The sequence below is a fragment of the Lactuca serriola genome, chromosome 8 (genome assembly GCF_051521515.1).
Source record: "Lactuca serriola cultivar US96UC23 chromosome 8, Lser_US96UC23_V15, whole genome shotgun sequence".
Classification (NCBI taxonomy): Eukaryota; Viridiplantae; Streptophyta; class Magnoliopsida; order Asterales; family Asteraceae; genus Lactuca; species Lactuca serriola.
The window spans coordinates 192,130,748-192,143,538 of record NC_136415.1 but is presented as its reverse complement, the minus strand read 5'-3'; positions in this window follow the sequence as shown (position 1 = coordinate 192,143,538).

Here is a 12,791-nt window from a genome sequence, read left to right as displayed (position 1 = left end):
CCCCCATAAAAGTATTTAAAACATTTAAAAGTATTTCAAAGGTTAATTAAAGGGGTATGAACTCACCTGCAGTGAGTGGTTCTGATGACAATGTTGGATTAGCCGCTAGGGGCCAAGTGGTGACTTGAGTACACGCGCGAATCCTATTTAGCATATATTGGCACATATATGGATTTAATTAGTGTTATGAACAACTAATTGATGATTTTGGGACCACCTTAGGGACTAGTAAACACTTATAATGAAGTGTTATAATCATATATGATTGTATGAGGGTTTATAAGGCTATACAAGAGGGTGTATGGCGAAAATACACACTATATGTGTGTGTGCGGCCAGGTGTGCGGCCTAGTGTGCTGCCAGCACATGTGTGCGGCCCTGTGTGCGGCCAGATGAAGATCTTGGTGTTCTTGGTGTTCTTGGTACCTTTTATGAAGATCTTCAAGGAGAATGGATGATACTTGAGAGGATTTTCGTGTTCTATGCTTGAAGAAGTGAAGGAAGTGTTCAAGAATGATCTAAGGGTGGCATATATAGGTAGAGTGTGCGGTTGGGAAGGTGTGAGGCCGCAAACAAGAGTGTGTGGTTGTACACTCAAGTGTATCGCCGCACACTCCATGTGTTGGAGTGTTTGGCCCGGTTTTGATTCCTACACTTCGAGTTAACCCTTTTTAACACTCCTACCATGATTATATCACATTTAGAACGCTTCATTAGACTCTAAAGGGTACTACTATATAGTAAAATAAGTCTAATATTGGAAAGAATTGAAGAGTGCACGCGAGAAGTTTTTCGGGTTGTCACACCTTGCGGTGGCTCTTAGTCGGAGCCTTCCTCTTCTTGCCTCTTCCTTGCCCAATGGCCAAAACAGGAGCAGCGGGTGGATTAGGAGTGGGTGCAACAGAATTGTCCTTGAGGTTGCTTTCAGCAACCCTAAGGAGACCTTGGAGCTTACTTAGGGTGACCTCTTCTTTGTTCATGTGGTAGGTCATCCTAAATTGATTGTAACATGGAGGCAAAGAGTGAAGCACCATGTCGATCGCCAAGTCTTCCCCAAAGTCAACATTCAACTTGTGAAGACGATCGACATACCTTTTCATCTTTTGCAGGTGCACGGTTAGAGATTCTCCATGACCCATTTTGGCGGAGATCATGTTAGTGAAAATCTCATAACGCTCCTGCCTCGCGTTTTGGTGGTATCTCTCCAACAAGTGTTGGTGCATTTCGTATGGATACATGTCCTCATAGGACTTTTGGAATTTGGCGTTCATTGTGGCTATCATGATGCAATGAACCTTCGTTGCATCATGTTCATGAGTCTCAAAAGCAGTCATTTCAGCCGGAGTAGCGATTTCTGGGTTGATTTTCTTGAGCTTCTCATCGAGGACATACTCCTTGTCCTCGTAGCGAGCAATTGTGCGAATGTATCTTATCCATTCGCTAAAGTTCGTTCCATCGAAAGTCACCTTTTGGCAAAGGCTCATCAATGTGAATGAGCTAGCAACATCATTGTTCGTGTTCGACATCTACAAATAGAAAGGACAAAGATAGATTAGAATTTGAATCCCTAATTATCACCCAATAAGAAAAATTAGGGCTAGGATCCAACAACAATATTAACATATTAGAAAATGGATGCCGTAATCAAACATGCAAACAATTTGAAGGTAAGTGAATGACGATTCACTAATTCTCCACCATGAAAACATAACTTTAAGTTCTAAATGTATTGAGAATTCCTAGGTTTGGATGAGATTCATTGAAACATTTCAATGGCATGTTTAAATCTCGATATTCCCTTCTCGTTTGTGACTAGGATACCGAGGATCACAAAGTGGGTGTGAATTACCATGCAAATTCACATGGTGCCTTCATTGTAACAATCACCTATTCGATGTGTCGGTAAACCACACACACTCCATCGAACTATGATAAACAATGAATCACCCTTTTCCACCTTTGCTTAGAACCAATTAGTGTGCCGGTAAACCACACACGCTCCACTAACTTCTTAGCAAGGGTGCAAAGTGTATTTTCATGGGATTGCATCAATTCACTTTTCCTAAAGTAAATAAGATTAGGAATTTTTGAAAAACATGTAGTTACTTGGTATTTCATGTTAAACTTTTAATGAGGAGGTGAGTTTGCCCTATCCTACCCGTTCGGCTAACGACCCTCCACCGATCAAGCAAGCGGTGGGTGTGAGTGTACACCCATTAAGCGCCATTTTATAGGTAGCAACCTTATACCCACCTTATAGACCGGCTTCGTGAATGAGGCCTACTAACGGTAAGACTAGCGTTTTAATTATACATATATATATATATATATATATATATATATATATATATATATATATTAATCTTGTAATATTATATTAGTATAGGGTTGAATTTTAAACTTGTAAAATTCTAGGGTTTGAAATTTAAATTGTCTAAATTAAACTTTTAATCACAGAACATAAAGTTCAAAACTTGAGGGCAAGTTTCAAACTTTTCAAAACATAGGGCATCAAATAACAAATAATCTAAATTAACATTTAATCACATAACTATCCATATTTGATTTATTTAATAATTTCTTGCAAAACAATTTACCAATTTAATTAAAATAATTAATCAATTATCACATGAGGAAATAAATATTTTATTAATTTATAAATATCTTCAATTAGGTCAAGAATATACTCATATATATCATAAAATCAGATTTATATTGACCTAATATGATTAAGGCAAGTATCTAAAAGATAAACAGCAAGAAATCCCAAAATTAGCTCTTTCTGACGCTCGGACTCGCCGAGTACCACAATGGACTCGCCGAGTCCACTATGGGACTCGCCGAGTTCACCAGGGAGAAACACAAAATTCGAATTTTGCAAGCATCAAACAAGCAACCAATGCATCAATTCAATACAAACCAATCTAGGCTCTGATACCACTGATGGGTTTTAGCCATATGAACATTCCTATGTGCACATGCAAACCCTAATGCTTGGATCTAGGTTTCTCTAATTGAACATACATTGAATACAAGACTTCGAATGGCTAATAGAGTATAATAACAATAAGAAATCAGAATTAGAAGATTACCTTGAATCACTTGCTTGATCTTCTTGTCCTTGTAGCTTTAGAGTCACAATTGTCACTCCTCTAACGGCTTACAAACACCAACTAGCAAGAGGATGATTTGAGAGAGAGGAGAGAGGATCAAGAATCGGCCAAGGTTTCTTCTAGAGTGTAGGTGTCGATTTCCTTAACCCTTAGGGTCTATTTATACTTGTAAGGCTCCTAGGGTTTCATCCTTAAACCCTAATTGGATAACTTAGGCCCAAAGCAATACAATACCCTAATTGGTAAGCCTTGGACGAATTCTTAGCCTATCCTAAGCCCTAGAAATCGTCCACCCCTTATCCATAAGGGATTATAGCCCAAAGTACAACTATCATACAATTGACAATTTATGCCCCTTTATTCAATTAATTTCTTTAAGTCACCAAATTAATTCCTAATTAATTTATGACTTATATTAATCAAATAATAATATTATTATTCCTTATATTATTCTTATAATATATTAATAATATTTCTTCTCTCATAATAAATCATCCTGTCAAGTTGCTATGGTGAAGGCAACCCAAAAGGACCATGCATAACCGGGTCAAATACTTGCCTAATATAGTTACAGCCTTAGACACTATTCCAACAGTCTCGATACACCCTCTCAGCACTAATGGTACGGTCATCTGCAATCTCAACCTCAAGCAGGAAGGTCCCCGGAGCATCCCATAACTTCTTGCTAAGCACAAGATATACAAACGAATGGGTAGCACCTGAGTCGAATACAACGTGAGCTGACATACCATTGACCAAAAAGGTCCCTATACATAAGCAAAATATACACATAAGCAATGCAAATAAATCTAGAGCAGCAAGATAAAATACGTACTAGCCACCACGTTTGGCACTGCCTGAGCCTCCTCGGTGGTCAACTGAAATGCGTGACTCTTCACCGTAGGAGCATCCGCCTTAGCAGGGCAGCCATCAGTGATCCTCATTGTGGTGGGCGTAGGCACTGCCACTGCTCCTCCCCCTCCCTGCAACCTTGGAAAATCAGCCCGCTTATGTCCAGTCTGGTTGTAGTGAAAACCAATCAAGCCTTTGTTGGTGCAATCCCTGCTTAAATGACCCGGCTAGCCATATGCGTAATATCCTAAGCTTGTCATCCGACAAGCCCCACTGTGCGGTTTACCAAACTTGGCACACCGGCCACAATCCTATTGGAAGAATCCAAGGTATTAGGCTTTTTAGCCTGACCTACTGCTGATTGTGCCTGCTCAGGCTACCGCTTGGTGCAGAAGTCCAACTCCATCTCTTGCTCATGGGCCTTCTCCACCATTTCATTCGAGGTTTTGCGCCCTGTAAAGCTCACAAACTCTTGGATATCATCCCTTATCATGGAATGATACCTCGTCCTCCTTATATCCTCGTCTATAGCATACTGTGGAATCAACAGTGCTCGTTCTCGAAACTTGGTGGTGATCACCACCATAGTCTTGGTGGCCTGCTAGGGCTCATGAAACTCCCTCACTAGCCATTTCACTTCAATGGGTGGTGCAAATCCCAAATTGAAATTTTTGACGAACTCTACCCATGTCATCTCAGCCACACGGTTGCTCCCACCTGGTAGTCACCTCTCCCCACCAATCTCAGGCTCGATCTCGCAGCATACATGAAGCAAAACCTACCTTTCCCGCATCAAGGCAGGAAGTCATGCGTTAGGCATTCTCCATGTCCGCCACACAGTGTTGGCAAACTATGGGGTCCCTAACCTGGAAAAACTCCAGTACCCCACACGCCTTGAACTCCCAGAACGAGGGAGTTCGGACCCCGACCTAGCCCGCAACAATCTCAGTTCTGAATGACTTGAGTCTCTCCTCAAAAATCTCAATCATTCATTCCTTGACCGTCCCAAAAATCATTGGGGTAGTGTCAAGGATGCCCCTTGTAACCTCGACTACAATAAGCTCGCACAACCTCTCATCAAAGGTCTAGGTACCGTTGCCCGACCCAGATCCAAATCTTGATCCTGATCCCCCTGCTGCAAATTGTGTCACCACCATACTGAACTGCAATATCATAAAACAAAATGCTCAGGATGTCCAAAAAGGGGATCCTCCCACACCGGTTCTCCTTAGAGCCTCTAGATCTTACATCCGTTCGGGTACAGGTGATGTGCCTTCAGTAGTACAGGCCCAATACTACGTTCTGTTGGATTTGGTGTCTAAGCCCATAACTATAACTGGAATGTACTTGACCCAATCGTAGCATGGTCCTTTTAGGTTGCCTTCATAAGTGCAATTTGATAGGATGGACATTTGAGAATAAGGTTACTTGTGATTTATTAATATATTATAAGTATAATATGTTAATTATTTAATCAGTATTAATCAAGAATTAATTTGGAATTAATTTTGTGATCAAAAGAGACTAATTAAATATATGGGCATAGATTATGTAAATCAATGATTTTTATAGTATGGACAACTGATCCATGGTTACTTAGGATGGGCTAAACCAATGTGATAGTCCATGGATAGTCCATGGAGGTTTTAACTCGTGGAGCCTAAGTAATATGAATGGTCATTAGGGTTTGCAAAGATGTAACCCTAGCACTATAAAAAGAACCCCTCATGGCCAAGATCGGTTACACCATTGATTCTAAGAGAGTTAGAATCAATTTTGAGCTAAGTAACTTATTCTCTAAAGCCTCCTCTTGCATTTGGTGTTTGTGACACATTAGACGCATCACAATTGAGGTGCTCAAGCTTTCAAATGTCAAGAACTATGTAACACATAGAATCAGAAAGACCAAGAAAAGAAAGGAAAAGCTCTAAGTCAAGAGTAAACTCGTCGAGTCTAGGGAGGAACTCGACAAGTCGGAGCAAGATCCGGGCATAGAGTAAGCGACCGACTCGGCGAGTCGGCTATTGGACTCGGCGAGTCTGGTTTGGGCGAGAAAAATCCTAATCTCGGGGGTTGTGCGTTTTTTAATAACATTACATCCCTTCCCTAGCCTCTTTACCACCCTTTTGAGATCCAGAAACCCTAAATCGTGAGTGAGAATCCTTGGAAACAATTTTGGAGCTTAGATAAGGGGGTTTTGTGAAGAGATAGTGAAGATCAAGAAGCATGGAGCAAGGAGCTTTGTAGAGATTTGCATTATTCTTCAGTAGGAAGTCATCCTTGAGGTAATAAGTGGTTGCTTTGGCATTATTGCAATTAGATCTTTTCTTGAATGAGATTTTGGGGCTATTTTGGTAACATTGAGATCTATTTCGGGTTTGGGACTTAGATCTGAGCTTGCTACATTAAATCTAGGGTTGTGAGGGTCCAAAAGGTCATAAAGCTTATGTCAATGAGTTAGTGGTGAAGCCCCTTTGTCTTAAACCCTAGACCTAGGGTGTTTTGGGCCTTTAGCTCCTTGGTTTTTCGTAAAGTTTGCAACTTTATGTGGGGGTTAGACTTTAGAAGAGTAAATCTATGGGTTGGAGCCCCTGCATGGCTCGAAAATCCATTGTATGGATTGAGAGCATAATAGACTCGGCGATTCACATGGGCGTACTCGGCGAGTTGTATGAACATGAGCATGGACTCGGCGAGTTGAAGAACAACTCGGTGAGTCTGTTGAAGATTGCCTTGGACTCGACGAGTGTGTTATTGGACTCGGCGAGTCTGGTCAAGAACCTCAACCTTTTCTGGTTAACACACAGATCAGTGAGTTGAGTGATGACTCAGTGAGTTGGTCAAGATGAAACTCAGAGATCGTTGAACTCGACGAGTCTTGGGTTGACTCTGCGGGTTGAGTCGTATTTTGAGAGTTTCTGAGTTTAAGCACTCGGCGAGTCTATGAGTTGACTCGGCGAGTCGAGTCAAGTGGAAGGTTGAATTTGACCAGGACTTTGACTTTGACCATAGTTGACTTAGTTTGACTTCTAGAGTTCAGTTTGGAGTGAAGTTTTATATTGATATTAGTAGCTGGGGGAGCTAGTGGAGCAGCGGTTCGTAGAGTTGCCGGACAGCAGCCAGAGGGTTATCAGCAAAGTTCTGCAGTGCAGGTGAGTTTCCCTTTGTATGAATGGGTCTACGGCCACAATGCCGGCCCATGTAGTTATGAGTAGGAAGACCTGGGGGTTAGCCCTAAGCACAATATGCTAGTATGACATTCGGTACTAAGGTCCAACGTTCGCCGACGGGTGCCCAAGGAATGGTTTGTATGATAGTGATACTTGTTGTCTGTGTGATACACGTATGTGCCTGGTAGGGAGGTGAGCGTGGGCGAAGTCCCGTATCTCGCCAATGGCAGAGTGTGCACGGTGTTCCATACCTCATTAGCAGTAGAGCAGTGGCGAGGGCCAAGTAAGGAAAAGAGTGAATGTGGGTTGGACCCGTATCTCACTGTCAGTAGCAGCGTGGACGAGGTTCCATGAATCAACAATAACAGGACAGGGGCGAGGCCCAAGATAGGCGAGGCCTTAGTACAGTAATACAATAGAGTACGTTCGTTATGTGTTATGATATGATTGTATGTTAGTATATGTTAGCTGGCGGGGCCTAGAGACAAGCGGGGCCTAAGGAAAACAGATATGTACACTGAGCGGGGCTCGAAGCCAGGCAGGGCCTAGTGGCGGACGGGGTCCGATAGCGGGCGAGGCCCAATGTAGCGAGCAAGATCCTAGTATGTCATTATGTGTTCAGTGTTATGTACTGCATGTATGGATCACTAGATGTGTATGGTATGTGGTAGGTTGGGGAACTCACTAAGCTTCGTGCTTACGGTTTTCAGTTTTGATTTCAGGTATTCAGTTTTCAGAAGAGGAGCTCGGGATGGTTGTAATGCACACACCATGACAAGTTAGTCTAGGATGTTTACTCTGATAATTAAACAAGTGTTTTGGAAATGAAACTATGATTTGTCATATAAACCTTTTTGTACGCTTGAATGACTTAACGCTATGAATTAGTATTGTTTTTAAAAGGAATTTTTGGACTCGAAATTTGGGATGTTACAAGTTGGTATCAGAGCCTTGGTTTGAGGGATTCGGGCATACTCTCGGTGTGTCTGAACTCAAACTGAGGTAGTGACATAAAAATTTTCCAAACGAAAAACCATATTTATAAAAGGATTTTGAAGAAAGAAAAGGGTTTTAGAAAAAGCAAAAAGGAACTTTGAAAAGTGAAAAGGGTGTGGTGCCTGCAATCATCCGAGCTCAAGTAAGTTCTCCCAAATTACGCATACAAGTTTATGTTATGATATGATTATGTGATCAGCATGCTAGACTTAGGGCTAAGGATATAGGAGGATGCCTTATGTTCCTGTTATATGCGCTTTTTGAGCTATATGCTAGCATGGTTTGACAGTGGTAGGATAGCCTGTTTAGGTTATGCCTGATTATGTGAGCTTTTATTGCATGCTAGTACAGATTCTTGCATTTTAATAAAATTGCTTATTTATGTTATAGTTAGATTTACCTTCGGTCTGAATGCTACTTGATTTTTTCTTCGTGGGATTCTGAGTGATGGGAGTTAGCTATTAGATGAATACGTTAAGGCACATGTGATTACGGTTGAATAATCTAAGAGCTCTGGTTTTGACCCTACTGCACAGGTCTCGTTTGAGTCTAATCGTTGTAGGGACGAGTCCTTTACTTGAAGGATTATCTGAGCCTCGTCAGATGTGATGGTATTCAGGTAATGGCTGATTGGCATTATGAGGAAACCTTCAGCAACTGAGGACTGGTTGAGTCAGAGGTTTCCCTAGGATAGGCCTAGGATGAGTTTAGTGTTGGGAGCAGTGGTAGTCATGCAAGGGATTTGGTGGAGTCGAGGAAAATCTTGAGGAAAGTACGGATAGATGTGGAAGGTAGTATGGGCATGTACTATTGAAAGCAGAGGATCCGTACTCGATTCAAGAGGGGCCGAGACAAAATTGGGGAACTTGCAGTGCGTGTGAGGCCCCTCAGCAATGATATGTATTTTGATGATTGTTATGGCATGTTTTCAGTATGTCGTCATCGCCAGATGGACCTGTGGATGGAGTAGGTGTCAGAGAGGGATCAGGCTCGGGTTCAGGGATCGAGCAGCTCGAGGAGCGGATGAGAGAGTTTGTATCAGCTGAGATTACGCGTGGTATTCTTGACCAGACTCCTGTGATCTTTGGCACGGTCAAGGAGGGCATCCTAGAGATTTTGGATGAGAGGCTTGGAGCCTTTTGCACAGAGCTGATGGCTATGTTGGGAGCGCTTACTTTGACTTTCCAAGAGTTCAGAGCTTGTGGAACTCCAGATTATCATGGGGCTAGGGACCCCATTGCTAGTGGCAGATGGTTGGCTAATCTTGCCAATTCTTTTCGTTCTAGCCAGTTTCCCGAGGGGGACAAGATTCGACTTTCCTCCAGTCTTTTGAAGGACAGGACTCGGGATTGGTAGGAGGAGGTTGGTCATGCAATCGGGGATGATGTCGCGTTAGACGCGATAACATGGAGTGATTTCTCAGCCAGGTTCAAGGCCGAGTTTGCACCGATTATTGAGGTGCAACAGTTATGGGGGGAGTTCCATGATCTACAGCAGACGACCGTGACGGTGGTGAAGATCATTGCCAAGTTTAGGGAGAGGGCTTTTCTTGTTCCGTAGTATGCCGCGGATGAGGAGATGAAGAAGGCTCGATATCATGATATGCTGAGAGACGACATCAAAGAGTGTGTGTCGGTCCAGCTACAAGACGCTGGAGGGTATGATTGCTCGGGTCAGGGAAAGGGAGATTGATCTGGAACACCTCAGGAAGAGGAAGCCGGAGGAGGTTCATGTATCTACGGGATCGGCTAAGAGGCCCAAGACATCAGACTCTAGATCGAGAGGTCCTCAGGACCTGGGCCGCTGTGGCAAGTGCAGCAGGACGCACGAGGGTGCGTGTAGGAGTGGCAGCGGTGGTGATTATGGTTGCTTCAAGTGTGGCTGGATTTGTCATTTCAGCAGAGATTGTACTGCTACCACCACCTAGGGATCAGAGCTGTTATGTTTCCATTGCAGTCAGAAGGGCCACAAGAAGGCCCAATGTTCGAGTTTTCATTCAGCAGAACAGGTGATAGCGCCTGCCCCTGCAACCATGAGGTTCACTGACGACCGTCAGGGCCGGGCAGAGACGGCTGCAACGAGCAGCAGGGCGTATCAGTTGGTTTCAGATGAGGTGTGAGCAGCCCGATGTGTCAGGCACATATCTTCTTTCATTTCTCTATCATCTTATGATATGGTCTTATTGTTATGGTTCTACATCGGTATTGATAATGATACTTTGGAAATTTTGTGGCCTGCTGGTGATTGATTTATATGCCATCTGCATACCTTAGATGTTATAATGATAGTTGGAGGTCGTCTCCTTTAGAGTGGGTTACTTAGGATCCATTATCTGTAGCATGCCTGTGAGGGGCTTGGTACTGCCTCGCTAGTTTGGGAACGTGTCGATTAGAAATGGATCAGTTAGATCCCCAGTTGTGGTAAGTCAGGTTGTCAGCGAAGTGACCAGGGGATGTTAGGAAGAATTCGAAATTCTTCTGAGATGTAAGCTGTGAGGAGCTAGTCAAGTCGAAGTGGAGAAGAGTCATCCGTGTGGTTAAGGATAAAAGTAAGGACATGGTTGGGGTGGTTTCGCAGTCTTGGTAAGGAAGGAAGTAGCTGAAGTGGTTGTTTGGATGGAGGATCAGGTTAGTTGGGAGTTGGAGAAACTTTCCAACCTTGAGTTTGTGTATTCATGTCTAGCGGGTGACTGGTTCGGGGAAAACCAGGTCGCAGAGCTATCGCCAGGTGCGAGTTTAGGCGGGATATAAGATTGTGGGGTAGCTGCAACATTCCCCAACAGCAAGTCGTGAGGAAAGTGATGTAAGACTGCGGTTAAGCCATAGCATTCATTAGCAGTTTAGTTCGAGGAGTGTAGGCGGAGGCCCATATCTCCTAGTTCGCGGAGTGTGGGCGGAGGCCCGTATCTCCTAGACAGCATGATCGGGATCAAGAAAGGCTAAGTCGTTGAGGCTTAGTATGGAGTTGGCCTGTATAGCCCTTGTTATGTTAGGCCACTCGAGTATGCAGTTGGGTGAGACCCATGGGTGACGCCTGTATGTTTGCAACAATATAGGTGAGACCTGGGAGCAGGATTGCTCAGTAGTATGGTTTGGCTGAGACCCGTGGAAAAGGCCCGTACAATAGTAGCTAGGCACGTGAGGCTAGAGGGGAGGACCGCTCTAGGATATAGTCCGGTGAGACCCATGGGCGAGGCCCATGAGATTATAGCAGCACAGGTGGGACCTTAGGGTCAAGATAGGGGATCGAGCATCCCAAGACTTGTAGCCCCATAGTGGTAGGATAGATAGAGCAGTTTAGATAGCCGAAGTTTCTTCAGAAGTCGGTGGGAGTGACTAAGAGATTATGCTAGTTGTAGTGACCGGTGAGTATCCGGTAACCCAGTTATCGGCAGAATCTGTATAGGGACCAGGGTGGTCTCCGTCCATTCGGAAGGCAAATGAGAAACAGAAGGACTTTAAGGCAGGGAAGTGACGATAGAGAAGTATGGTGCGGGACAGCTAGTTGACCGAGGAGTGCTACGCCTCTCGCAGTAGGGTTGGTTATTCTCAGTGGGAAGGGTATGACCCTGTTGCGCAGCTCTTGTTAGAGTCTAACCGTTATAGGGATGAATCATTTACTCGAAGGATTATCTGATCCATTCGTTGGGATGGGTACTCAGCACTAAGATATAGTAGTAAGAAGTATTTAGTATGTATCGGCAGTAGTGACCAGCATTGGGAGTGACTGGAGTAATGGGTGTCACGAAGGATATGTCCTTCATAGTGATAGAGGAAATGATTAGTTATGGAACGTTGCCTTGGGAAGGCCAGTAAACGCGCAAGGAATAAGGGGGTGAACCCCTAGGGTGTTCAACATAAGTACTCGGGGAGTACCGGAAGGGTTGTCAGTTGAGTGAGTTGTATGCTCAAGATTGGCGGGATTAGAGTGCACTTGAGGATTGATATCCACAAGGACTAGTTTTATTCTAAGTGACCATGCGGAAGGTCCATGGAAGTGGTCGGCCGGAGTTATGTTCACCATGAAAGGGTGATGCGAGCGGATTGCAGGTCAGATGGTCGTAGCGGACTTCGAGGACAGAGTCTAGTATAAGTATGGGAGAGTTGTAACACCCAGAATCAGAAAGACAAAGAAAAGAAAGGAAAGTCTCTAAGTCAAGAGTCAACTCATCGAGTCCAGGGAAGAACTCGACGAGTCGGAGCGGGATCTGGGCATTGAGTAAGTGACCGACTCGGCGAGTCGGTATTACATCCCATCCCCATCCTCTTTACCACCCTTTTGAGATCCAAAAACCCAAAAATCGTGAGTGATAGCCCTTGGAAGCAATTTTGGAGCTTAGATAAGGGGGTTTTGTGAAGAGATAGTGAAGATAAAGAAGCTTGGAGCGTGGGGCTTTGTAGAGAGTTGGATTATTCTTCAGTGGGAAGTCATCCTTGAGGTAATAAGCTATTGCTTTGGCTTTATTGCAATTAGATCTATTATTGAATGAGATTTTCGGGCTATTTTGGTAAGATTGAGATATATTTCGGGTTTGGGACTTAGATATGAGGTTGCTACTTCAGATCTAGGGTTGTAAGCGTCCAGAAGGTCATAAAGCTTATGTAAATGAGTTAGTGGCGAAACCCCTTTGTCTTAAACCATAGCCCTAGGGTGTTTTGGG